The sequence below is a fragment of the Chiloscyllium punctatum genome, chromosome 52 (genome assembly GCF_047496795.1).
Source record: "Chiloscyllium punctatum isolate Juve2018m chromosome 52, sChiPun1.3, whole genome shotgun sequence".
Classification (NCBI taxonomy): domain Eukaryota; kingdom Metazoa; phylum Chordata; class Chondrichthyes; order Orectolobiformes; family Hemiscylliidae; genus Chiloscyllium; species Chiloscyllium punctatum.
In genome coordinates, this window is record NC_092790.1 from 14,889,654 (window position 1) to 14,915,611 (window position 25,958).

Consider the following 25,958-nt stretch of genomic DNA (forward strand, 5'->3'; position numbering starts at 1 on the left):
CATGTCTATAGTGCCTTTACCATGGAACAATTGCTCCTAATCCATGCTTCCTAACTCATGTCTAATCGCATCATAGTTTCCTCTTCCCCAATTAAATATCCTCCCATTTTGCCTGATCCTCTCCTTCTCCATAGCTATGTAATTTCTCCACCTTTCTGCCTTTGCTGCGGTGTCCAGGTACTTAATTGTAGTTTTTCAGTAACTGTTACAATCTCATCAGCCCTACTGTTTACATCCTTAAAGATGGCCAGTCGGTTTCTCACACTTAGAGGACAGAACAGTATGCACTGGAACAGGCCCTTCATGTTCATGCTGACTCTATCGGATCCTGAATACTGTTTTGTCAAATACTTCGCAATTGAAGCTTTCATTTTGATTTTTACCTGCAGGCTGACTGGTCTATAGTTCCCAATTTTATACCTACCTCCATTTTCCATTGGATTGCTCACACTGGCTAGCCCCCAATCTGTGTAAATTATTGCAGAGCCTATAGAATCTTGGAACATGACGACCACTGCATCCACTATTACTCAGTCCACTACATTAAATAGTCTGGGACATAGATGATCAAGGCCTGGTGTTTCACAACGTTCAATCCTATCCATTGGCCCAACATCATTTCCAAAATAATACTGATTTGGTTCAGTTTCTCCCTCTCACTAAACTCACCAACATTACTACTTGTTAGTAGTGTGAACATTTGTGAACAAAGAACAACAGTATGTTAGCGAGTTTGGAGACTTTTCGTTCCCCAATTTGAACCCCCCTCTTTCATGATGCAAGTGACACGAGGTCCTTTTTACCAAACTATTTATGTTCATTTCTCTCTTTACACATTTCTTGCTGTTTTAGCAGTTTTTTTTTAATGGCTTCCACAACGTTACTCTTTTCTTCATTTGTTCTTTATTGGTCAAATTCCTTTTTGCTGTCATTTGTTGAATTTGGATCTGTTTGCAGCCTTCCTGTCTTTTGCTATATTTCTTCCCAAATTGTAAGCCTTTTCTTTGCACCAAAAACTATCTTGAATAGCCGTTTCAAGTTTCACAGATCCTTCCTATAGAAGAGAGACCAGAATTGCACATAATATTCCAAAAGTGGCATAACCAAGGTTCTGTACACCCACAGCATGTTCTTCTGAGTCACATACTCAAAGCTCTGACCAGGAAAGGAAAACATATCAAATGCCTTCTTTGCTATTCTATCTAACTATAACTCCACTTTCAAGCAACAATGAACCTGCATTCCAATGTCACTTTGTTCAGCAACGCATCACAGGACATTAATATTAAGTGTGTAAGTCCTGCCTTGATTTGCCTTTCGAAACTGCAGCACCTCATATTGATATAAATTGAACTCAATATGCCACTCCTGGGTCCAATGGCCCATCTGATCGAGATGCTGCTGTATTCTGAGGTAGTCTTCTTTGCTGTTTACTACACCTCCAATTTTTGTCTAATCTGCAAACTTACTAACGATACCTGCAACCTCACATCCAAATCATTCATAATAATGTAGACATGCTGGTGCTGGACTGGGGTGTGCAAAGTTAAAAATGACACAACACCAGGTTATAGTCCAACAAGTTTTCTAAATACAGACACCTGATGGAGGAGCAGCACTCTGAAAGTTTGTACTTCCAAATAAACCTGTTGGACTATAACCTGGAGTTGTGTAATTTTTTAACTAAAATTATTTATATAAATGATGAAAAGCAGTGGACTCAGCACCGATCCTTGTAGCACATCACTTGTCACAGGCCTCCAGTCTGAAAAGCATCCCTCCACCACCACCCTCTGTCTTCTACCTTCAAAGAAGTTCTGTATCCAAATGGTTGGTTCTCCCTGTATTCCATGTGATCCAATCTTGCTAACCAATTTCCCATTGGAAACCTTGTCAAACACCTTATTGAAGGCCATATAGATCACATCCATCACTTTGCCCTCATCAGTCCTCTTCCTTACCAATTCAAAAAAAACTCAGTCGAGTTAGTGATACATGATTTCCCACGCAGAAAGCCATGTTGACTACCCCTAATCAATCCAGGCCTTTCAGAAAGATGTAAATCTTGTCTGTCACAATCCCCTCAACTGTTTGCCTACTGCTGATGTTACGCTCACTGTTCAATAGTTCCCTGGCTTTTCCTTACCACTTTTCTTCAATAGTGGCACCACGTTAGCCAGCCTTCAGTCTTTTTGCACTTCACCTGTGACTATGGATGATACAAATATCTCAGCAAGGGGGTCAACAATCACTTCCCTAGTTTATCACTGTGTTCCAGGGTACACCTAATCATGTGCTTGTGCTTTATCCACCTTTTCTGTTTAAAAACATTCAGCAGCACCTCCTCTGTATTATGGACATTTTTCAAGATGTCACCATCTGTTTCCCTACATTCTCTATCTTACATTTCCTTCTCCTCAGTCAGCACTTGCTTAGTATCTCCCACATTTCCTGTTGTTCCACACATAAGCTGCCATGTTAATCCTTGCTGTGTCCTATTCTTTCCCTGATTACCCTTTTGACCTTCATGTATTGATAAAATCTATTTGAATTCTCCTTAACACTATTTGCCAAAGCTATGTCCTGAAGAAGGGCTGATGCCCGAAACGTCGATTCTCCTGTTCCTTGGATGCTGCCTGACCTGCTGCGCTTTTCCAGCAACACATTTTCAGCTCTGATCTCCAGCATCTGCAGTCCTCACTTTCTCCTTAAAGCTATGTTATGTCCCTTTTTTACCCTCCTGATTTCCTTCTTAAGTATATCCCTACTGCCTTTATACTCTGCGGATGATTCACTCAAACCCTGCTGTATTTAACTAACATATGCTTCCTTCTTATCTGGACCAAAACCTCAAATTCTTTTCTCATGCAGCATTTCCCACACCTACCAGTCATGCTTTTATCCCTAACAGGAACATACTGTCTCCGGACCCTCCTTTTGTCATTTTTGAAGGCATTCCATTTTTCAGCCATCCCTTCGCAATTGAACATCTGCCCTCAGTCAACTTTTAAAAGTTTTTGCACAACACTCTCAAAATTGGCCTTCCTCCAAATTAGAAATTTAACTTTTAGATCTGGTCTATCCTTTTCTGTCAGAGTTTTACAACTAATAAAGTTATGGTCGGTGGCCCCAAGTGCTCCCCCACTGACACATCATTATATTCCAAGAGTAGGTCAAGGTTTGCACCTTGTCTAGAAGGTACAGTCACATACTGAATCAGAAAATTTTCTTGTACACACTTAAGAAATTCCTGTCTGTCTAAACCATTAACAATATGGCAGTCATAATCTATGTTTGGAATGTTAAACATGTTAAAATCCCTCACCATAACCATACCATTATTCCTGCAGATCTCAGATCGCCTGACAAATTTGTTTCTCAATTTCCTGCTGACTGTTGGGGTGTCTGCAGTCCAATCCCAATAAGATGATCAAACCCTTTCTTATTTCTCAGTTCCACCCAAATAATTTCCATGAATATAGGCCCAGGAATATTCTCCCTCAGGAAAGGTGTGATCTTACCAAACATGTCACTCCCCATTTTCTCTTACTGACCCCTCCTCCCATCCTTCCTTTAACATTTAATTCCTCGAACATTAAACTGCCAGTTGTGTCATCCCCAAACCATGTCTCTGTAGTTGCTATGATGTCCCAATTCCAATCCCTTTTTCCTAACCATATCCTGATTTCATCGTCCTTCCCTGTTAGGCCTCTTGCATTGAAATAAATGCAGTTTGAGTTTTCAATCCTATCTCATTCTCTGCTACGTTCCTGTCTGGCCTTGGTGTTTGACTTACCGACTACCAGCATCAGATTGATATCTTTGTTCCCTGGTTTCCACTGACCTCCCCCCACCCCCACACCTTACTAGTTTAACCCCGCCCCAGCAGCTCAAGGAAATGTCCCTACCAGCATATTAGATCCTGTCCAATTCAGGTACAATGCTTTTTTTTTATATCGGTCATTTCATCCCCATAGAGATTCCATGATCTAAAAATGGGAACACCTTTCCCCTGCACCAGCTCCTGAGTTGGGCATTCCTCTGCTCTGTCATCCTATTCCTACCCTCAGTCGCTCGTCGCAGCGGGAGTAATCTAGATATTACTACCGGAGCGGACCTCCTTTCTAAATTCTTGCCTCTCTTCCTTGTTCTTCGTCCGAAATCTCATCCCTTTCCCTTCCTGTGTAGTTAGTTCCAATGTATACTCCCCTGCATTTTCTCCGAGATATCCTTGATCCTGACACCAGGAAGGCAACACATTGTTCTGATTTCTCGCTGTCGGCCCGAGAGACGTCTGTCTGTGCCGCTGACAAAGAGATTCGAGTTTTGTAATTTGTAAAAGGAGGACCTTCCAAATCGCGACTACTTCCATCTAAAAGGATAAAGGCAGCTGATGTCAGGGCACAACGCCTTGATGTCGGACAAGTTCCCCTCCAAGGCACTCACCATGCTGACATGGAAATAAAACCGCTTTCTTTCACCCTCACTGGATCAAGACCCTGGAACTCCCTGCTCATGGCATTTTGGGCAGGACATAGACAACAGCTGTTCCAGAAGGTGGCTCAACACCGCTTTCTCAAAGGGATGGAGAAGAAATGCTAGGCTCAGCCAGCGACATCCACGTCCCAGGAATGAATAAACAAAAACAGCTGGGGTCTCTCATCGTGGCATAGAATACATCACAAGGTTTCTGTCTGCGGCATACTTGACACGAAACTCTGTCATCCACGAGAAATAAATCGAGTCCCAGAGATGTTATTGAACACCTGGTCTGACTTTTGCACGGGCCTCCTGACCCAGAAATAAGCTCTGACACTGTGACGCAAGATTGTCTCCATAAGTAATTTTCTGTCTTCGTAAGAATGCTCCACTTATTTCATCTCTCTGTATCTTACTTTGGGCAAGGAGTTAATATTTGTGGATGAGGGTTAGCAGGATTAAATACCACAGTTAACATTTCGATCTGACGTGATGTTATCGAATGGGGGAGCACAGGGGATGGGCCGAGTGGCTGCCAGTTTCCCCGCCCCCTGATCAGATTGTGACAGAGCCGGAGGGAGGAGTTATTAACATGACCCGGGGATGAGCTCCATTGGAGCTTCATAAAGGGACATTGTCCCAGCTTGAAACCTTCTCTACCCTTTCCCCTACAGTCCCAGTTCATTTGGTCAAACTGAGAGAAAAGCGAATTGGGGAAATGACCAATTGATGTTTGTTTCTGGGAAACGTTGGGAAAACAGCGCGTGCGTAATGCTGCCCCTTCCCCAAAGCTGATTGTTCCTGAGTAGAGCAGCGCATGCGTAAGGCCCTCCCCCAGCGCTGCCATTGAGGAGCATTTACTCAGTGAGTACAAGAGGTTTGTTTGAAACAGACCGCAATGGAGAGATCAGCGCCCAGGGAAGGGAGGGAACAGCAGGCTCCTTCCAGCAGCACATCGGGATGGGAGCCTGGGACACAGAGGGGGCTCCGAGAGCGGGATTGATTCGGGGTGAGTTCAGGGAGAACCGGGGGCTGTTTGTAAGAGGCCGAGCGGAGCAGGAACTGGTCCCGGAACTTGGAGTGAGCGGGCTGGGGGGAAGAGAGAGGCCTTTCTCGGGCTGTGTGTGGGCCTGCTGAGGGAGGCAGAGCGGGAAGAAGCTGCTGTGGGACATTCTTGTGGTTTATAATTCCCTAAACACTGATGGGAATTCATTGTTTGGCTTCTGTTTCACGCTGTTTGTTGCGAATTGATATTGAGATAAAGGACAGTAGAATCAGATGTGATAATCCTGTGAAGGGTAAATATGGCAGGCACCGGATAAATGTCTCCAAGTATGTGAAATCGTGCCCAGTATTTGTTTTTCAACAGTTAGTGTAATGGGAGCTGGAATTAAACTCTGGAATCATTACATTTGTGGAGCTGTGCATATGTTGGTTAGTTGATTTTTTTATCTAAGTAAAATGTTTTAGAATTTGGGAAACAGAAAAAGTCTGGAAGGAGATCAGGGCTCGAGTGGAACCAGGATCAGCTCTGTTTGCTTTTCAACAGGGTGAGGTAAAGAACTATAATGATCATGATCTGAATATTGCATTGATCATTTGATATCTTCCTACTCAGCTGCTCGTGATGTACAGGAGCACTCTCTTTTGTCTTTCTCCAGGCAAATATTTGATGGATCAATCCAAGTGTGACCAGCTGCTTCTCACACCCAGCAGGTATGTTACCACTGTCAGAGAGGAGAATGTCTTTTCCCCTGTCTGAGTGGATTGAGTCAGACACACATTGAGCTCCATTTCCAGAAATACACATTCAATCCAAGAGTTAAAAACAATGACGATATGTAAATCTATATTATTTTGCCCTGTTCTCAGTGCATACCACCTCAGTGACGGTAAATTCCATTATTCAAAGCCAATTATCATTCATAAGATTAGAAGCAGGTTAAACTGTATGCTTATAATAAATATACATTTATGAGCTGCATTAAATCCATACATAGATTTGGCATTGTTAAATTTACAATCAATCAATACGAATAAATCGATCATGCTGTTACATTGTTAAAACAAACATATATAATATGAAATTGATATTGGTTCTCTATCTGCACCCAAAATTGATCACTTATGAGTGAGCAGAACAAAATTATTCTTTTGATAAATAGTTGTCCTGTACAAAGACAATAATCGAACAATATAAATTTCAAATAAACCTCTTGGTCGAGCCTTATCTGCAGAGGATGTTTCTTGAGAGGATGCTTAATGCTTATTCACATACGTACATACACATCTGTGTCTGTCTCTGTTTCTGTCTCTCTCAGTCTGGTGTTGATGAAAACACACTTTATGCATGCTCCCATTCTGGTTGAGGGCTTGAGTAATGCAGATGCATTTCCAGACTTTTTAAATGTATGAAACCCACCTCATAAAGTGTATCAGATCATAGCGTACAGAACTGGAATCACACAGAGACATACAGACAATGTTGGTGTTATATAGACCAGTACCACTCTTCAAAGTGATACAGATTGGCAGCACAACAGAAAACTCACTTACACTCAGCCAGTTAATGGTAAAAGGGAAACAAAATTCAATTTAGGCCCACAACTACTACCAGATATGGACGGTCATAAATTGACTGACCTAATTATTCATCGCTTCAGAAGATGTTAGTATTAGATGTTACATTATTGCAGTGCCCAGCAGCAACTACCCAAGACGACTGCACACAGAAAATGTAAGAAGAAAACTGAGGTTAACTACAATAAAATTCAGTTTCTTAGCAAAGATAAGTATTGCACCAACATTAATGCCTCAATCATACAGGTTTATCAAATATTGAATGGATTTATCCTACACCCTGACTGAAAAAAATATCACTGAACATAGTAAAAGAATGGCATCCATATACTCGACTCGTCACTGCATACAGAGCAAAACTGGCAGAACTGCAGAACTAATCTCAAATTGGCATTTACACCGAGACACTGGCAGTGAGTGAATCCCAACAGTTAGTGGAAACTAGTATGGAGAACAGATAACGAATAGAATGTCCCAGTCTGTACCAATTCTGTGACTGTGTCATAAGATACAAAATGCATAAAAGATTAAGACCCAATCTCAACACCCTAAACACTATTATCACAGTCACAGAATTTTTTTTTGTTCTAATTCATTCATGGGATGGGGGCATCACTGACTTGGCCAGCATTTATTGCCCAGCCCTAACTACCCATGCAAGCAGCCCCATTAATGTGGGTCTGGAGTCACCTGCAGGCCAGACAAGTTAAGGATGGCAGTTTCCTTCATTCAAAGGCATTATTGAACCAGATGAGTTTTTCTGGCAATCAACAATAGATTCATGGACAACATTAGACTCTTTAGAATATTATTGGCTGCCAGAGAATTGAGCAACTTTGATATACAAGAGTTGAAAGTGACTGGAACTCATTGAGAACTTCAGTCACACAGCAGAAACTGGCATGTATAGATCAATTCCTAAATTCACACATGGACAACAGAAATTGACATGTATACATCAAATCCTAAACTCTCATATGGACACAACCAAAACTGACAGACATCAATTGATATCTGCTCTCACGTGTTCACATTGCAGCAGCTAACTCACATAAATTGATGTGTGCACTTTGATAACGACTCTCACATATTCACAGGGAAGAAACTGACAGGTAGAGATTGATAACAAAAAAAATTTAGTGGAAAATTCACAGGTCTGGCAGCATTTCAGATCTAGTGACCCGTCTTCAGAACTGATGGTGGCAAGGAAGATGCACACAATGTGGTCTCCTCAATGTTGGGGAAACTGAGTGTAGATTGGGTGTCCACTGTGCAGACAACATACATTCTGTCCAGACAAAAAGACCCTGAGCTTCCAGTTGCCTGCCACTTCAACACAACACCCTGTTCCCTGGCCAAGATCTCTGTCTCAGGCTCACTGCAGTCTCCAGTGAAACTCAGTGCAAGCTGGAAGAACAGCACCTCATTTTCTGCTTGGGATCTTGACAGCCTTCTGGACTCAATATGGAGTTCAACAACTACAGGGCTTGAGCTCTCCCATGTCATTACCCGGAACCCCACATATCCGGCCTTGTAAATATATAGTCTGCCATCATACACCACCAATTGTGAGCCACTAACGGGCCCTTTAGGCTATTCACCTACTTAGTCTGACAGTTATCCACTCCTTTGTGTCTGTCTTACTGTTCTTCTCTTTCTTTGAAATCTACCTCCACCTGTCTTTTACTCGTCACCCTTCCACCCGCCCTATCGTCTATAGAAAAACTAATATTTTCTTAGCTACCACCAGAAAATACAGAAGTTTGAAAACACCACATAACAATCTCAAGAACACCTTTTCTGCTGTTATCAGACTTTTGAATGAATTACTCAAATTTTAAGGCAGAAGTGGGTACTGCAGATGCTGGCAATTAGAGTGGTGCTGGAAAAGCACAGCAGGTCAGGCAGTATCCGAGGAGGAGGAAAATCGACATTTCGGGCAAAAGCTTTTCATCAGGAATGTCTGAAACGTCGATTTTCCTGCTCCTCTGATGCTGCCTGACCTGCTGTGCTTTTCTAGTACCACACTAATCTTGCTCCAAATTTAACGTTAATCTCTCTCTTTGCACCTTTAATACTGTATTGCGGATTCTGTTCTATTACCCTGATGCATACTGTATGATGTTATCTGCCTGTAAAGTACCCAAAACAATACTTTCCATTGTATCTCAGTGTGTGTGAGAATAATAAATCAGATCAAATCAAATGGATAACACTGTCAGAGAGCAAAATCTGAGAGGTACAGGTTGATAACTACAGTCACACAAACTGACAGGAAAAGATGAATAAACATACACAAATACTGACATTACAGAGGCTGACAGGGAAAGATTGATAACTAAACTCTAACATTCACAAAGCAGAAACTGATAGCGACAGTTGAAAACTCAGCTCACACATTCACATCGTAGAAACTGGAAGGATTGACAATTACACAAACATATTCACCAGGCAGAAACTGACAGCTACAGATTGACAACTATATTTATGTATTTACACCAGCAGAGTCAGAAAGATACAGATTGACAGTTACACTCACTTTGACAAAGAAGAAAATGACAGGTAGAGAATGATAACTGTACTCCCACATTCACATCGCTGAAACAGACAGCTGCAGTTTGATTAATACCCCCTCATTCACAGAGCAGAAGATGATGGGTACTGATCAATAACTGTATTCACATATTAACAAGGAAGAAACTGACAGGGATAGATTGGTATCTACACTCTCACATTGACATAGTAGAAACAGATTGACAATGACACTCTGGGGTCAAGTAGCAAAACCTGACAGATACTGTTTGATAATTGCTCTCCCATATTGCTATAACTTAAACTTGCAGGCAGAGATCAATATCTACATTCTCACAGAATAAACTGATGGGTACAAATTGATGACTGCATTTAATATTCATACGGCAGAAACTGATAGGTGGAGACTAACTTCATAACTCTGATTGTCAAAACAAACTGACAGGTTCAGATTGATAACTACACCCTCAGACACAGCAGAAACTGTTCAGGACAGATCGGTAAGTAAGCAAACAAACACACATTTGCAGGGAAGAAACTGACAGGTATATATAGATAACTAAACTCGCATATCCACATCGGAGAAACACATAGGGGCTGATCCTATTTATTTAAAATGTATGAAATGTATTTATTAACCAGTCCCTGGCAGTTTCCTCCATGTGAATACACGAGTTCAGTTATCAATCTGCACTTATCAGTTTATGCTATGTGAATGTATGAGTGTAGTTATCAGTCTGTCCCTATTTGTCTCTGAGATGAGAAAATGTAACTATATTTACCACAGAGTGACAGGGACAGATTGATAACTGCATTCACTCGCATATTTGTACAGATTATACGGATTGATAATTATAGTTTGGTAATTACACTCAGATATTCACATAACAGCACTTAACAGGTACATCTTGATAATTGTCCTCACACATTCACTGAGCAGGAACTGACAGCTATGGATAGATAAGGAAACTTTTATATCCAGAGATGCACTTGTATTAGATTATCCCATTTGTAGAGGTGTTGATTAGTATCTGGTTCTCAGTGAATTAGTACAAATTTTTTTGATACAGTCACCAAAGAGCAGTTCAGGCCAAGAATAGAATCAGCCCTGTGTCCTGTTGGAATTGCTGTCTTGAAGGAAGAACAGCTAAATGATTATTAAATTATTTAATTGACTTAATGTTGATTTACAGACGATGTCTCTTCTGTCTTCCTCCAGACAATTACTTGAAGGATCAAGACAGTGTAATATGTCCTCGGTACAAGTGTGATTAGTTCCTTCTAACAAACTGGAGGTATGTTACCACAGTCAGACTGAAGAACATCCTTTCCATAGTTATAGATCAGATTGAATTAGACACACATTGACTTGATTTCCAGAGAGAAATTTTCAAATCAAGAGTCAAATGTCACGGAGGAATTACAATTTTTTCTCTCTCGCCATTCTACCCCATTTTGAATAATTGTTATAGTTCACAGCCATATAGAGTTATAGAGATGTACAGCACAGAAACAGACCATTTGGTCTGACCCATCCATGCCAACCAGAAATCCGAAATTAATCACATCCCATTTGCCAACACTCGTGCCGTTTATTAACACTTGGCCCATATCCCTCAAATCCATTCCTATTCATGTATACATCCACATGCCTTTTAAATGTTGGAATTGTTCCAGCTTCCACCACTTCCTCTGGCACTTACTCCATACACACACCACCACCTGCATAAAAAAGTTTCCCCTTAGTTCCTTTTTAAATCTTGCTCCTCTCACCCGAAAACAATGCCATCTAGTTCTGGACACCCCTATCCCTGGGAAAATACCTTGTCTATTTAGCCTATCCATGACCCTCCTGATTTTATAAACCTCTATAAGGTCACCCCTCAGCCTCCAACACTTCAGGGAAAACAGGCCCAGCCTCTTCAGCCTGTCCCTTTCACTCAAACACTCCAACCCTGGTAACAATCTTCGAAATCTTTTCTGAATGTTTCACGTTTCACAACATCCTTCCAATAGGAAGGAGATCAGAGTTGCACATAATATTACAAAAGCAGCTGAACCAATTACTTGTACAGCCTCAACATGATGTCCGAATCCCTATACTCTACGCTCGGACCAAAAAAGGACAGCATACTAAATGCCTTCTTCACTATTCTATTGACCGGTGACTCCACTTTCAAGGAACGATGAACCTGCACTCCAAGGTCTTTTTGTTCAGCAATGCTCCCCAGGACCTTATCGTTAAGTGTATAACTCCTGCGTTGATTTGCCTTTCCAAAATGCATCACCTCAAATTTATCTGAATTAAACTCCATCTGCCACTGCTCAGCCCAGTGGCCCATCTGATCTTGATCCTGTTCTACTCTGAGGGAACCTTCTTTGCTGTCCACTACACCACCAATTTTGGTGTCATCTGCAAACCTTTTATGTTCACTTTCAAATCATTCTTATAAATGATGAAAAGCAGTGTACCCTGCACCGATCCTTGTGGCACACCACTGATCACAGGTCTCCAGTCTGAAAGGTAACCCTCTGTCTTCCATGTTCAAGTCAACTCTGTCCAAGTTGCTAGTTCTCCCAGATTTTCATGTGATCTAACCTTGCTAACCAGTATACAATGAGGAAACTTGTTAAACGTCTTACTGAAGTCCATATAGATCCCGTCTATGGTTCTACTCATCAATCATCGAGTCAAAGAGATGTACAGCATGGAAACAGACCCTTCGGTCCAACTTTCTATGCCGACCAGATATCCCAACCCAATCTAGTCCCATGTGCCAGCACCCGGCCCATATCCCTCCAAACCCTTCCTATTCATATACCCATTCAGATGCTTTTTAAAAGTTGCAATTGTACCAGCCTCCACCACTTCCTCTGACAGCTCATTCCATACATGTACCACCCTCTGCATGAAAACCTTGTCACTTAAGTCTCTTTTATATTTTTTCCATCTTTCCCTAAACCTATTCCCTTTAGTTCTGGACTTTCCCATCCCAGGGAACATACCTTCTGTATTTATCCTATCCATGCCCCTCTTGATTTTATAAACCTCTGAGGTCACTCCTCAGCCTCCAATGCTCCAGGGAAAACAGCCCCAGCCTATTCAACCTCTCTTTCTAACTCAAATCCTCCAACGCTGGCAACATCCTTGTCAATAGTTTCTGAACTCTTTCAAGTTTCACAGCATCCTTCTGATAGGAAGAAGACCAGAACTGTATGCAATATTCCAACAGTGGCCTAACCAATGTCCTGTACAGCTGCAACATGTACTCAAAACTCTGACCAATAAAGGAAAGCATACCAAATGCCGCCTTCAGTATCCTATCTACCTGCGACTCCACTTTCAAGGAACTATGCACCTGCACTCCAAAGTCTCTTTGTTCAGCAACACTCCCTAGGAGCTTAACATTAAGTTCGTAAGTCCTGCTAAGATTTGCTTTCCCAAAATGCGACACCTCACATTTATCTGAATTGAACTCCATCTGCCACTCCTCAGTCCATTGGCCCATCTGATCAAGATCCTGTTGTAATCTGAGGTAACCTTCATCTGCAAATTTACTTACTATACCTCCTATGCTCACATCCAAATCATTCATATAAACAATGAAAAGTAGGGGACCCAGCACCAATCCTAGTAGCATTCCACTGGTCACAGGCCTTCAGTCTTAAAAACAATGCTCCATTAACACCCTCTGTCTTCTATCTTTGAGCCAGTTCTGTATCCAAATGGTTAGTTCTCCCTGTATTCCATGAGATCTAACCTTCCTAACCAGTCTCCCATGGGGAAATCCTCTTCATTACTTCTTCAAAAACCTCAATTTAGTTTGTGTGTCATGGTTTCCCATGCACAAAGCCATGTTCACTGTCCTGAATCAGCCCTTGCCTGTCGAAATACGTAAGTTCTGTCCCTCAGGATTCCCTCCAACATCTTGCCAACACTGACGGCAGGCTCGCCAGCCTAAAGTTCTCTGGTTTTGCCTTACCACCTTCCTTAAATTCTAGCACCATGTTAGCCAACCTCTAGTCTTCTGGCACCTCACCTGTGACTATCAATGATAAAAATATCTTGGTAAGGGACTCCGTAATCACTTCCGTAACTTCCCACAGAGTTCTAAAGTACATCTGATCAGGCCCTGGGGATTTTCCCCCTTTATGCGTTTCAAGACATCCAGTACTACTACCTCTATAATATGGACATCTTTCAAGATGTCACCATCTATTTCCCCACATTCAATATTTTCCATGTCCTTCTCCACAGTAAACACTGATGCAAAATATAGTATCTTCTCCGACCTTCTGCAGCTCCACACAAAGGCTGCCGTGCTGATCTTTGAGAGATCCTAATCTCTCCCTAGTTACCCTTTTGTCCTTAATGTATTCATAAAATCCCTTGGGAATCTCCTTAAAACTATTTGCCAAAACTATCTCATGTCCCCTTTTTGCCATCTTAATTTCCTTCTTAAGTATACTTCTACTGCATTTTCCTCTAAGGATTCACTCGATCTCTGCTGTCTATACCTGACATATGTTTCCTTCTTTCTATTAACCAAAACATCAATTTTTCCATCATCCAGCATTCCCTACACTTTCCAGACTTGCCATTAACCCTAACAGGAAAAGACTGTCTCTGAACTGTTTTATCTCATTTTTGAAGGTTTCCCGTTTCAAGCCATCCATTTAACTGCGAACATCTTTTGAAAGTTCTTGCCTAATATTGTCAAGCCCATTCATATTTACATCATTTTTCAAGGGGTTTATACTGAATAGATGCCTGGGAAAGGCATGAAATCTACATTTAATGTGAAATTTTTAAAGTTAAAATCAAGATGGAAAGAAAATCAGACTGTAACATCATTTCAAAAACCATATATAACACAGACGTTAAATACAAAGATAGAAAGAAACCAGACAAAAGTCACCAATTTACAGGATGAAACATTGTTATTAATTTATTAATGATTGCGGAGGACAGAGTTAACACTTTAATGAATAGTTGTCACATGCAGTCGCATGTTTTTAAGCAAACAGTCCTAAACATAGAGCTCAGAAGAGCCAGGAGGAGAATTGAGAAGTTGTTGGCGGATAGGATCAGGGTAAATCCTAAGGCTTTCTATGGGTATTTAAAGAATAAAAGAATAACAAGAGTAAGACTAGGGCCAATCAAGGATAGTAGTGGGAAGTTGTGTGTGGAGTCAGAGGAGATAGGGGAAAACACTAAATGAATATTTTTCAACAGTATTCACTCTAGAAAACGATAATGTTGTCGAGGAGATTACTGAGATACAGGCTACTAGACTAGGTGTGATTGAGGTTCACAAGGAGGATGTATTAAAAATCCTGCAGAGTGTGAAAATAGATAAGTCCCCTGGGCCGGATGGGATTTATCCTAGGATCCTCTGGGAAGCCGGGGAGGAGATTGCCGAGCCTTTGCCATTGATCTTTAAATCGTCATTGTCTACAGGAATGGTGCCAGAAGACTGGAGGATAGCAAATGTGGTTCCCCTGTTCAAGAAGGGGAGTAGAAACAATCCTGGTAATTATAGACCAGTGAGCCTTACTTCAGTTGTTGGTAAAGTGTTGGAAAAGGTTATAAGAGATAGGATTTCTAACCATCTAGGAAAGAAAAATTTGATTAGGGATAGTCAGCAAGGTTTTGTGTAGGGTAGGTCGTGCCTCACAAACCTTATTGAGTTCTTTGTGAAGGTGACCAAACAGGTAGATGAGTGTAAACCGTGGTATATATGGATTTCAGCAAGGTGTTCAATAAAGTTCCCCACAGTAGGCTATTGTACAAAATTCAGAGGAATGGGATTGTGCGAGATATAGCAGTTTGGATCAGTAATTGTCTTGCTGAAAGAAGACAGAGGGTGGTGGTTGATGGGAAATGTTCATCCTGGAGTCCAGTTACCAGTGGTGTACCGCAAGGGTCGGTGTTGGGTCCACTGCTGTTCGTCATTTTTATAAATGACTTGGATGAGGGCATAGAAGGGTGGGTTAGTAAATTTGCAAATGACACCAAGGTCGATGAAGTTGTGGAAAGCTACGAAGGATGTTGTAGGTTACAGAGAGACATTGATAAGCTGCAGAGTTGGGCTGAGAGGTGGCAAATGGAATTTAATGCGGACAAGTGTGAGGTGATTCACATTGGTTGGAGTAACCGGAATGCAAATTACTGGGCTAATGGTAAGATTGTTGTTAGTGTAGATGAGCAGAGAGATCTCCGGTGTCCAGGTACACAGATCCTTGAAAGTTGCCACCCAGGTTGACAGGGTTGTTAAGGAAGCATAGTGTTTTACCTTTTATTAATAGAGGGATCGAGTTCTGGAACCATGAGGTTATGCTACAGCTGTACAAAACTCTGGTGCGGCCTCACTTGGAGTATTGTGTACAGTTCTGGTCACCGCACTATAAGAAGGATGTGGAAGCTTTGGAAAGGGTGCAGAGAAGATTTACTAGGATGTTGCCTGGTATGGAGGGAAGGTCTTACGAGGAAAGGCTGAGGGAGTTGAGGCTGTTTTAATTAGAGAGAAGAAGGTTGAGAGGTGACTTAATAGAGACATACAAGATAATCAGAGGGTTTGATAGGGTGGACAGGGAGAGCCTTTTTCCAAGAATGGTGATGGCGAGCACGAGGAGGCATAGCTTTACATTGAGGGGTGATACATATAGGACAGATGTCAGAGGTAGTTTCTTTACTCAGAGAGTAGTAAGGGTATGGAATGTATTGCCTGCATGGGTAATAGATTTGCCAAGTTTAAGTACATTTAAATCGTCATTGGACAAGCATATGGACGTACATGAAATAGTATAGGTTAGAGGGGCTTCAGATTGGTATGACAAGACAGCGCAACGTCAATGGCCGAAGGTCCTGTACTGCACGGTAATGTTCTATGTTCTATGACAATTAAATAATATGAATTCCAAACACCCATTCTCTGCCACATCCTGACAAATAAAACCGCCGATGCTAGAGGCTGGAAACAAAAACGAGAAAATGCTGAAAGAAAATTCAGCGCATCTGACAGCATCTGTTGACAGAAAGCAGAGTTAATGTTTTGGGGCCAGTGACTGTTATTCACAAGTGAGTTTCTCCAGAAATTTGTTTTTTTTCCTGACAATAGAGAAGAATTACTGTAGGCATACACATGCAGACACACACAGTAACTGTCTAATTCAGAATTAGTTCAAAATACAAACACCATAACTGCAGAGCAGGGCTAATAGTTATGGAGTTCCATATGTACTGCAGGCAACAGAAAATGATACAATCGAGATGAATATCACTCTCACGTGGAGATATTGTGATCTGCAGCAGTCAGAGACTTCCAGCTAACAATTCTACTCCCACTCAGACAGCATCCCATTTCCATCAGTGTCATGGTGGCAGGGGAGCTGCCATCCCCATCTTTATCACAGCATCATTCTCCATTTCTCCAACTTGCAGAAACAGATTTTTTTTTTATGACTCTAATCTTCATCAAAAAGGCTTCTTGTGCCATTGTTTCAAATTAGCTTTCATCTTCTCCAAATAGCCCTGCATTCCTATGAAAGCTGATATAAAATGCAAGAAAACTCAATACCATTCTCTCAAATCCTCAATGTGATCACATAATCGTAATTTGAAACAAGAGTACAAAAGATTTAATGAGATAATAGAACTTAGAACATGACAGCGCAGTACACTATTGCATTTTCATCCATATGTTTATCCAATGACCATTTAAAAGCCCTTAAAGTTGGCAAGTCTACTACAGTTGCAGGCAGAATATTCCACGTCTCAATTACTCTGAATAAATAAAAGAGCTGTGCAAGAAGGACGGATTGCACCTAAGTTGGAAGGGGGCTAATATACTGGCAGGTAGATTTGCTAGAACTGCTCGGGAGGATTCAAACTAGTAAGGTGGGGGTGGGACCCAGGGAGATGGTGAGGAAAGAGATCAGTCTGAAACTGGTACAGTTGAGAACAAAGGCCAGTCAAACAGTTAAGGCAGGCAGGGACAAAGCCAAGAACAAGGCAGGACTGATAAATTAAACTGCATTCATTTCAATGCAAGAGGCCTAATGGGGAAGACAGATGAATTCAGGGCATGGTTAGGAACATACGACTGTGATATTGTAGCAATTACATAAACATGGCTGAGGGATGGACAGGACTGGCAGCTTAATGTTCCAGGATGTAAATGCTACAGGACAGAAAGGGAGGGAAGAGAGGAAGGGGAGTGGCATTTTTGATAAGGAATAGTATTGCAATATCTTTCGGCACTGTCCACAACTCCACCAACCTCCGTGTCATCCGCAAATTTATTAACCCATCCTTCTACACCCTCATCCAGGTCATTTATAAAAATGATAAACAGCAGTGGACCCAAAACAGATCCTTGCGGTACACCACGAGTAACTTAACTCCAAGATGAGTATCTCCAATCAATCATCACCCTGTGTCATCTTTCAGCTAGCCAATTTCTGAAGCAAACCGCTAAATCACCCTCAATCCCATGCCTCCGTATTTTGTGCAGTAGCCTACCATTGGAAAAATTACTGAAAACACTTTATCTAATACTTTACTGAAATCCACATACACTGCATCAACTGCTTTCCCCTCATTCACCTGTTTGGTCACCTTCTCAAAGAACTCTAAGATTTGTGAGGCACGTATTGAAATCATTGTTACGTAAGGAACATTGTAAAATGAATACACAAAACATGATATCATGTTCTCTCAAGATTCCATTGAAGACAGAGAGGGAGGAGAATGGAGGATGAACATGCACAGAAGACTGCATTGTGAACAGCAAATACAGTATACCAAACTGAAAAAAGTTCAGGCCCTCAGAGTCATGGATGACATGTAACCACTCCAGGGAGGTGGATTCTGCTGAATAGTCAGTGAAACAATGTCATCTATCCCAACAGCCTTGAATGCACCTATACCCACAGTCATTGCCACAGACATTAGATTGGCTTTCTTGAGAGTAAACCCACAGAAAACAACTGACCCAAATAGAGTTCCTGGCTGTGCACTCAGATCCTGTGCTGACCAGTTGGCGAGAGTATTCGCGGACATCTTTAACCTCTCCTTACTACGATCTTACATCCCCACTTGCTTTAAGAAGACCGGCATCATCCAAGTGGAAAAGAAAAATCATGCAGCGTACCTCAATGACTCTCGCCCTGTGGCTCTGACCTCCATATTTATGAAGTGCTTCGAGAGATTAGTCATGGCTAATATCCACTCCAGCCTATCAAATTGCCTTGATCCTTTGCAATTTGCTGACCAGCGCAACAGGTCCACAGCAGATGCCATCTCCTTGACCCTATACTCATCTGTGGAACATCCGAATAGCAAGGATACCTATGTCAGGCTCCTAATTATTGACTACAGTTCCACTTTCAAATGCAATTCTGGTCTCCATCGGAAAGATGTTGTGAAACTTGAAAGGGTTCAGAAAAGATTTACAAGGATGTTGCCGGGGTTGGAGGATTTGAGCTACAGGGAGAGGCTGAACAGGTTGGGGCTGTTCTCCCTGGAGCGTCAGAGGCTGAGGGGTGACCTTATAGAGGTTTACAAAATTGTGAGGGGCATGGATAGGATAAATAGACAAAGTCTTTTCCCTGCTGTCGGGGAGTCCAGAGCTAGAGGGCATAGGTTTAGGGTGAGAGGGGAAAGATATAAAAGAGACCTAAGGGGCAACCTTTTCACGCAGAGAGTGGTATGTGTATGGAATGAGCTGCCAGAGGATGTGGTGGAGGCTGGTACAATTGCAACATTTAAAAAGCATCTGGATGGGTATATGAATAGGAAGGGTTTGGAGGGATATGGGCCGGGTGCTGGCAGGTGGGACTAGATTGGGTTGGGATATCTGGTCAGTATGGACAGGTTGGACCGAAGGGTCTGTTTCCATGCTGTACACCTCTGACTCTATGACCTACCCTTCAAAAAACCATATTGACTGTTCCTAATCACCTTATTCCTATCGAGATGATTATAAATCCTGTCTCTTCTAGCCTTTTCCAACACTTTACCCACAGCCAAAGTAAGGCTCACTGGTCTATAATTACCAGGGTGATCTCTACTCCCCTCTTGAACAAGGGGACAACATTTGTTACCTTCCAATCATCTGGCACTATTCTTGTAGACAATGATGACCTAATGATCAAAGACAAAGGCTGTGCCATCTCCTCCCTGGCTTCCCAGAGAATCCTAGGATAAATCACATCTAGCCCAGGAGATTATCTATATTCACATTTTTCAGAATTGCTAACACCTCCTCCTTGTGAACCTATATCCCATTTAGTCTAGTACCCTGTATCTCAGTATTATCCTTTTTCCAGTTTTATGGTTTTTCTTGATCCTTTCTGCCAAAGACTTCTCTTGTCCCCTCCTGGCTCCTCTTAATTCTCTCTTTAGGTCTTTCCTGGCTAGCTTGTAACTCTCCAGCGCTCTAACTGCACCTTCACGTCTCATCCTGACATAAGCCGCTGCCATCCTCTTGACAGGAGATCCACTTTCTTAGTAAACCATGGCTCCCTCAGTCACCCACTTCCTCCCGGCCTGACAAGTACATGCCAATCAAGGACACGCAGTAGCTGTTCCTTGAATAAGCTCCACATTTCAATTGTGCCTATCCCCTGCAGTTTTCTTCCCTATCCTATGCATCATAAATCTTGTCTAATTGCATCATAATTGCCTTTTCCCCCAGTTATAAATCTTGCCCCTGCAGTATAAACAGATCCCCCTTTCCTTCATAAAGTAAACATAACCAAATTGTGGTCACTCTCACCAAAGTACTCACCTACCTCCAAATCTAACACCTGGCCGGGTCCATTACCCAGTACCAAATCTGTTATGGCACTGACCCTGGTTGGTCTGTCTACACATTGTTACAGGAAACTCTTCTGCACACATTGGACAAAAAGTGACCCATCTGAAGTACTCAACATAAAGTATTTCCAGTCAATACTTTGAAAGTTAGAGTCCCCCATAACAACTACCCTGTTACACTGCTCCTATCCAGAATCATCTTTACAATCCTTTCCTCTACATCTCTGGAACTATTCTGGGGCCTATAAAAAACTCCCAACAGGGTGACCTCTCCTTTAATGTTTCTAACCTCAGTCCATGCTACCTCCTTAGAAAAGTCCTCAAATATCCTTTCTGCCACCGTAATACTGTCTTTGATAAAAATGCCACACCTCCCCCTCTTTTTTTACCATCTTCTCTGTTCTTACTGAAACATTGAAATCCTGGAATCTATGACAATCATTCCTGTCCCTGCTCGATCTATGTCTCCAAAATGGCCACAACAGCAAGATCCCAGCTCAGTGTCAAAGTAATGAGCGCCAAAACAGTTTAGAGCCAAAAGGGTGGTGCCAAATAGTCCCATTCCGCCTTCTGTGATCTGTAGACTTGTATACCAAGGCCACTTTGTTCCTCAGTACTGCCGAGGAACCAATCCTTCATTGTGTAATTCTTGCCTTATTAAGACCTTCCAAAATGCACTACCTCACATTTATCAGGATTAAATTCCATCTGCCATTGCAGAGCCTGAGACCATCCCCCTCACTGTCAACAATGCGACTGACTTTCATGTCATAGAACAAAAACAGTACAGCACAGGAACAGGCCCATTGCACTCCAAGGCTGCACTGAAACATATATTTCCACATGAAAAATTCATCTGCAGGCTTACTAATTATACATTCTGCATCCACATCCAATTGTTAATATGTACGTAACAAGCAGCAAGGGTCCCAGCAGTGATCCCTGTGGTACACCGTTGGTTACAGGCTTCCAATCACAAGCACAACCCTTCACCATTATAGCTCATTTCGGCTCCAGTTTGCTTGAGACTCCAAGAGCCGAATTTGGACCAGTCTTTTATATGGGACTTTGTCAAAGGCTGTAGGGGTGGCCCATGTCTGTTAACACAAACTGCCCTTTAAGAATTAAACAGCATGATGTGAAATGCAATGGCAGGCAGAAACTACACCAAGCAGCCTACTCCCACAGTAAGGCAGAATGATACCATTGAACAAGCCACTGCGGGGAAAGTAAAAAGGACCCAGCCTGTCGCCATTCTAAACAGTTCTGAGAAACAGACCTAAGGTCCAATAAGTGAGTAACTCCAGCCCCATTAAACGAAAGGGTAATTGTCCCAGTTAATGGACAGACACCAGGTGGTAGTTACAGCTCATTAATCCCCAAAACCTTTAGCTGTTGCGCCCTCAGCTGTTCTCTTATAGTACTCAGTTTCTTGAAATAAGTTAGAATATTAGGAATTAGGTTCTCATAAAGAGACGTAGCATCATGACTGTAGTTTGCAGCATAAAAAAAATGCAAGATACTGAAGCATTTAAACTTGGAAGTGAAGGTTAGCTAGCTTTAGGTAATGACTTCCCTTACACCCAGAACACAACAGATTGCTCACAGCCCACAAAGTGCTAATAGTTGGGATACCTAAATTACTTTACATTTTGTAACTAAGTTTTTATAACACAAATTAAAATTTCAAGTCTGTGGCAAGTAAGTCAAAACAAACTGTCCTTTTGTTTTTCTTCATATATTTCCCCACTGTCCGAATTGATCTTGATAAAATGGAATACAATGAATAACCGCATTCAAGCTGCCCTGAGAGAGATAAGCTAGACTGAGAGAAACCAGAGGCTGTATAGAAAATAACTTTGGAATGTGAATGAATAGGATGCATAGAAAGATCGCAAGGCCTAGAGATTACAGTGTCCTCTAAACTCAGAGGTCAGGGGATCCTGGGGCTGTCCATAGAAATGCCCATCATTGATTAGGTGTCTCATTGAATAGGGTATGCACAGTAAGAGGGAGGAACTTCATAATCAAGTTGTATGTGATGGTTATCAGAAAGTTGATAAGCAATATTGCATTTTATTGCAAAAAAAATCTGCGTCATGGACCTCTCTTCTGAGGCCATTCTCAGGGGAAGATAATTTGGCCCTTTCCCTGCACTAACCCGTTTCTGCTTGAATAAGCACCTACCACTTGCCTGAATGCTGCTTGCCTGCCTGCTGAGTCTTTCCTCCCCGGTCAGGGGTTATGCTTCGACAAAGGCCTTACAGCAGTCCATGTAAACCACGTCAACTGCACTACTCTCATCAGGACGTTCCATTGCCAGGACTGGAGGTTTTGAGTTAGGGGGCGAGGCTGAACAGGCTGTTGCTTTGTTCCATGGACTGTCGGAGAATGAGGTGTGACCTTTGTACAGGTTGAGAAAATCATGAGGGGCATGAAAGGATGAATAGCCCTGGTCATTTTCTGAATGTGGGTGAGTGCAAAAATAGAGGGCACAGATTTGAATTGTGGAAAAAATATTTTAAAAGGGCCTGTGTGGTTACACTGTCACAGAGGGTGGTGCTTGTATGGAATGAGCTACCAGAGGAAGTGGAGGTAGTGGGTACAATTACAACCTTTTATCGGCAGCTGGATGTATACAAGAATAGAAACAGTTTTGATGGATATGCGCCAAATGCTGGCAAATGTAACCAACCATGATGTGGAGGTGCCAGTGTTGGACTGGGGTGGACAATGTCAAGAATCACACCGCCAATTTGTCATACACCAGATTTATTTGGAAGCATTAGATTTCAGTGCACTGCTCCTTCATCGCTATAACCTGGTGTTGAGATTTTTAACTTAAATGGAACTAGGTCAGATTAGGATCTGTGGTCAGCATGAACAGCTTGGACCAAAGGATCTGTTTCTGTGCTGTATAACTGTGTGACTCTCTGAAGGCCGGACCTTGGTATCACTACTCCCAGTTAGACACTGCACTATCGGAGGTGCCAAGGTCCATTGCTTTTACCTCCTTGACTCTGAAGAACAGCACAGATCCTTTCTGTGACAACGTGCTGTGGTTTCACTTGTCTGTGAATCCTACAGATACAGTCAAAGAAAAGAAAATAAGCTCGTTCCCATTCACTTTAGAAACATGAACTGAAAACTCTGTTTTCAGTAACATAATGCAGGAAGATTGAAGCAGGATCAAAAGCGTGTGGGCATCCTTCCTGTATCATAACAACTGTTCCATTCAAAAAACATTTTTATATATAAAATCAGTGCGTGTACACAACAGCCCGAGTAGTCAGCATGAAATTTTAGTTTCAAGTTTTTCACTCGACAACATGGCTCTAATCTGTTGACCAGCTGTCACATCTGAGCAGAGTTTTGAAGGACAATAAACCCTATCACAGTCCGATCAAATAGCACAGACTGCCAGGGAGAGAGTACTTCCCAAGTACACAAACCGTACAAGTGAATGGAAGAAACAAAATTAGTTCTGCACTCGCAGAGAAGAACAAACAGTTGCAGACTGCACCTGTTAATGTCCTTATTTCCATAATGAAGGACTTAAAGGAAACTGATGGTTTCTGGACACAACAAAGAGTGAGATGGTGCCTTACACAGTGGGTACAGAATAATTTGCAAAGCACAGAAACACTGTCAGGTTAATAGGTCCGTAGGCAAAAATAGAAAAATCATGCCTACTAGGACCACGTGGGTGGGAGTGCTACCTTTTCCTTAAATTAATCAGGAAAGTTAAGAGTGAAGTATGTCAGTCCCAGTGTACAAGAGAACTTCCTATAGAATTTTAATGCATAGTATAACGTTGGTCAAAAAGTAAACTCCACTTGTCTATTTGGAAATACTGAACCTATTGCATGCTGACAATGTATTCCACTTAAATAGGGAAAGAAGAAAATAAGTATTCAGGCTAATTATTCCTCCAATTATCTCATATGGTTTAAACTTGCTGTCTGACTCTATGACTGTATGTAATTCATGCATCAAACTGGAGGAATTAGATAGCATGCCAAGTGCCAGATTGAAACAAATATTGCAATTTAATTTGTTACCACAATGTGAAAACTGAACACATCACATAAAAAATGACTGAATGAATACTTTGTTTTCAAGTGGTCTAAAGGGAAATTAAATATTAAAATAAAGTACACATTTAGACAGATCCCCAGAGATTACTGGATACAGAATGCAAAAGCTCTCATAGTGGTCTTGTTATAAACATGTGAACAATGAATTCAAAATGCACATTCAGAATATAACTTACAATCATAACCTGTACCATAGAATAAAAGTTGTGGAAATTATCCAAACTGCTTTATGCTGTCAGAGACTGAAAATGGTATTTAAAAAGTCTTACTTTCAATTACAGTAGATATAATTTCTCGGTGCAGATAGAGTTCATTTGGCCCATCCCCCAGCCGCAACTCACCAAAGTGGATCCCAGCCAGATATAGACCTCACCCTATCCCTAACTCCACATTTAGACAATAGGTGCAGGAGTAGGCCATTCTGCCCTTCGAGCCTACAGCACCATTCAATCTGATCATGGCTGATCATCCTAAATCAGTATCCTGTTCCTGCCTTATCTCTATAACCCTTGATTCCACTATCCTGGAGAGCTCTATCCAATTCTTTCTAAAATGAATCCAGAGACTGGGCCTCCACTGCCCTCTGGGGCAGAACATTCCACACAGCCACCACTCTCAGGGTGAAGAAGTTTCTCCTAATCTCTGTCCTAAATGGTCTACCCCATATTTTTAAGCTGTGTCCTCTGGTTCGGCACTCACCCATCAGCGATAACATGTTTCCTGCCTCCAGAGTGTCCAATCCTTTAATAATCTTATATGTCTCAATCAGATCCCCTCAGTCTCCTAAACTCAAAGGTATACAATCCCAGTCACTCCAAGTCTTTCAGTGTCAGGTAATCCCACCATTCCAGGAATTAACCTCGTGAACCTACGCTGCACTCCCTCAATAGCCAGAATGTCTTTCCTCAAATTTGGAGACCAGAACTGCACACAATACACCAGGTGTGGTCTCACCAGGGCCCTGTACAGCTGCAGAAGAACGTCTTTGCTTCTATACTCAATCCTTGTTGTTATGGAGGCCAACATGCTATTAGCCTTCTTCACTACCTGCTGTACCTGCATGCTTACCTTCATTGACTGGTGTAAAGAACACCCAGATTTATCATAGTTAACCCACTGACACTAGAGTGGTGCTGGAAACGCACAGCAGTTCAGGTAGCATCCGAGGAGCAGGAAAATTGATGTTTTGGGCAATCTGGTTTCCAGCATCTGCAGCCCTTGTTTTCACCCTGTTTTAACCCACTGACACTGCACATCTTTGCACACTACAGGACAATTTATCATGGCCTCATCCAGCAAACCTGCACATGTTTGGACCATGCAAAAAAACTTGAGCACCCAGAGGAAACCCATCCCGACATGGGCAGAACATGCAAATTGCACACAGGTAATGAACCAAGGCTGGAATTGAATTGCATCCCTAGCACCACTGTGCCACCAAGCCACTC

At 42.0% G+C, this 25,958-nt stretch overlaps 1 protein-coding gene and 1 long non-coding RNA gene across 7 annotated transcripts in view; one reads left to right on the forward strand and one right to left on the reverse strand.

The window, feature by feature from the left end:
• The window catches only part of LOC140470784 (uncharacterized), a 203,025-nt gene extending 178,333 nt beyond the window's left edge, over positions 1 to 24,692 (forward strand). Inside the window, exons 2-4 of one of the 3 annotated variants that reach the window (XR_011956698.1) lie at positions 6,141 to 6,195; positions 10,785 to 10,886; positions 18,316 to 24,692. This is a non-coding gene — a long non-coding RNA (uncharacterized lncRNA). The remainder of the gene's footprint in view (positions 1 to 6,140; positions 6,196 to 10,784; positions 10,887 to 18,315) is intronic. The other 2 variants (XR_011956697.1, XR_011956699.1) reach the window with 2 other exon arrangements.
• The window catches only part of LOC140470724 (histone H2B 1/2-like), a 698,799-nt gene that overhangs the window by 250,366 nt on the left and 422,475 nt on the right, over positions 1 to 25,958 (reverse strand). The gene's annotated exons all lie outside the window — the stretch shown is intronic.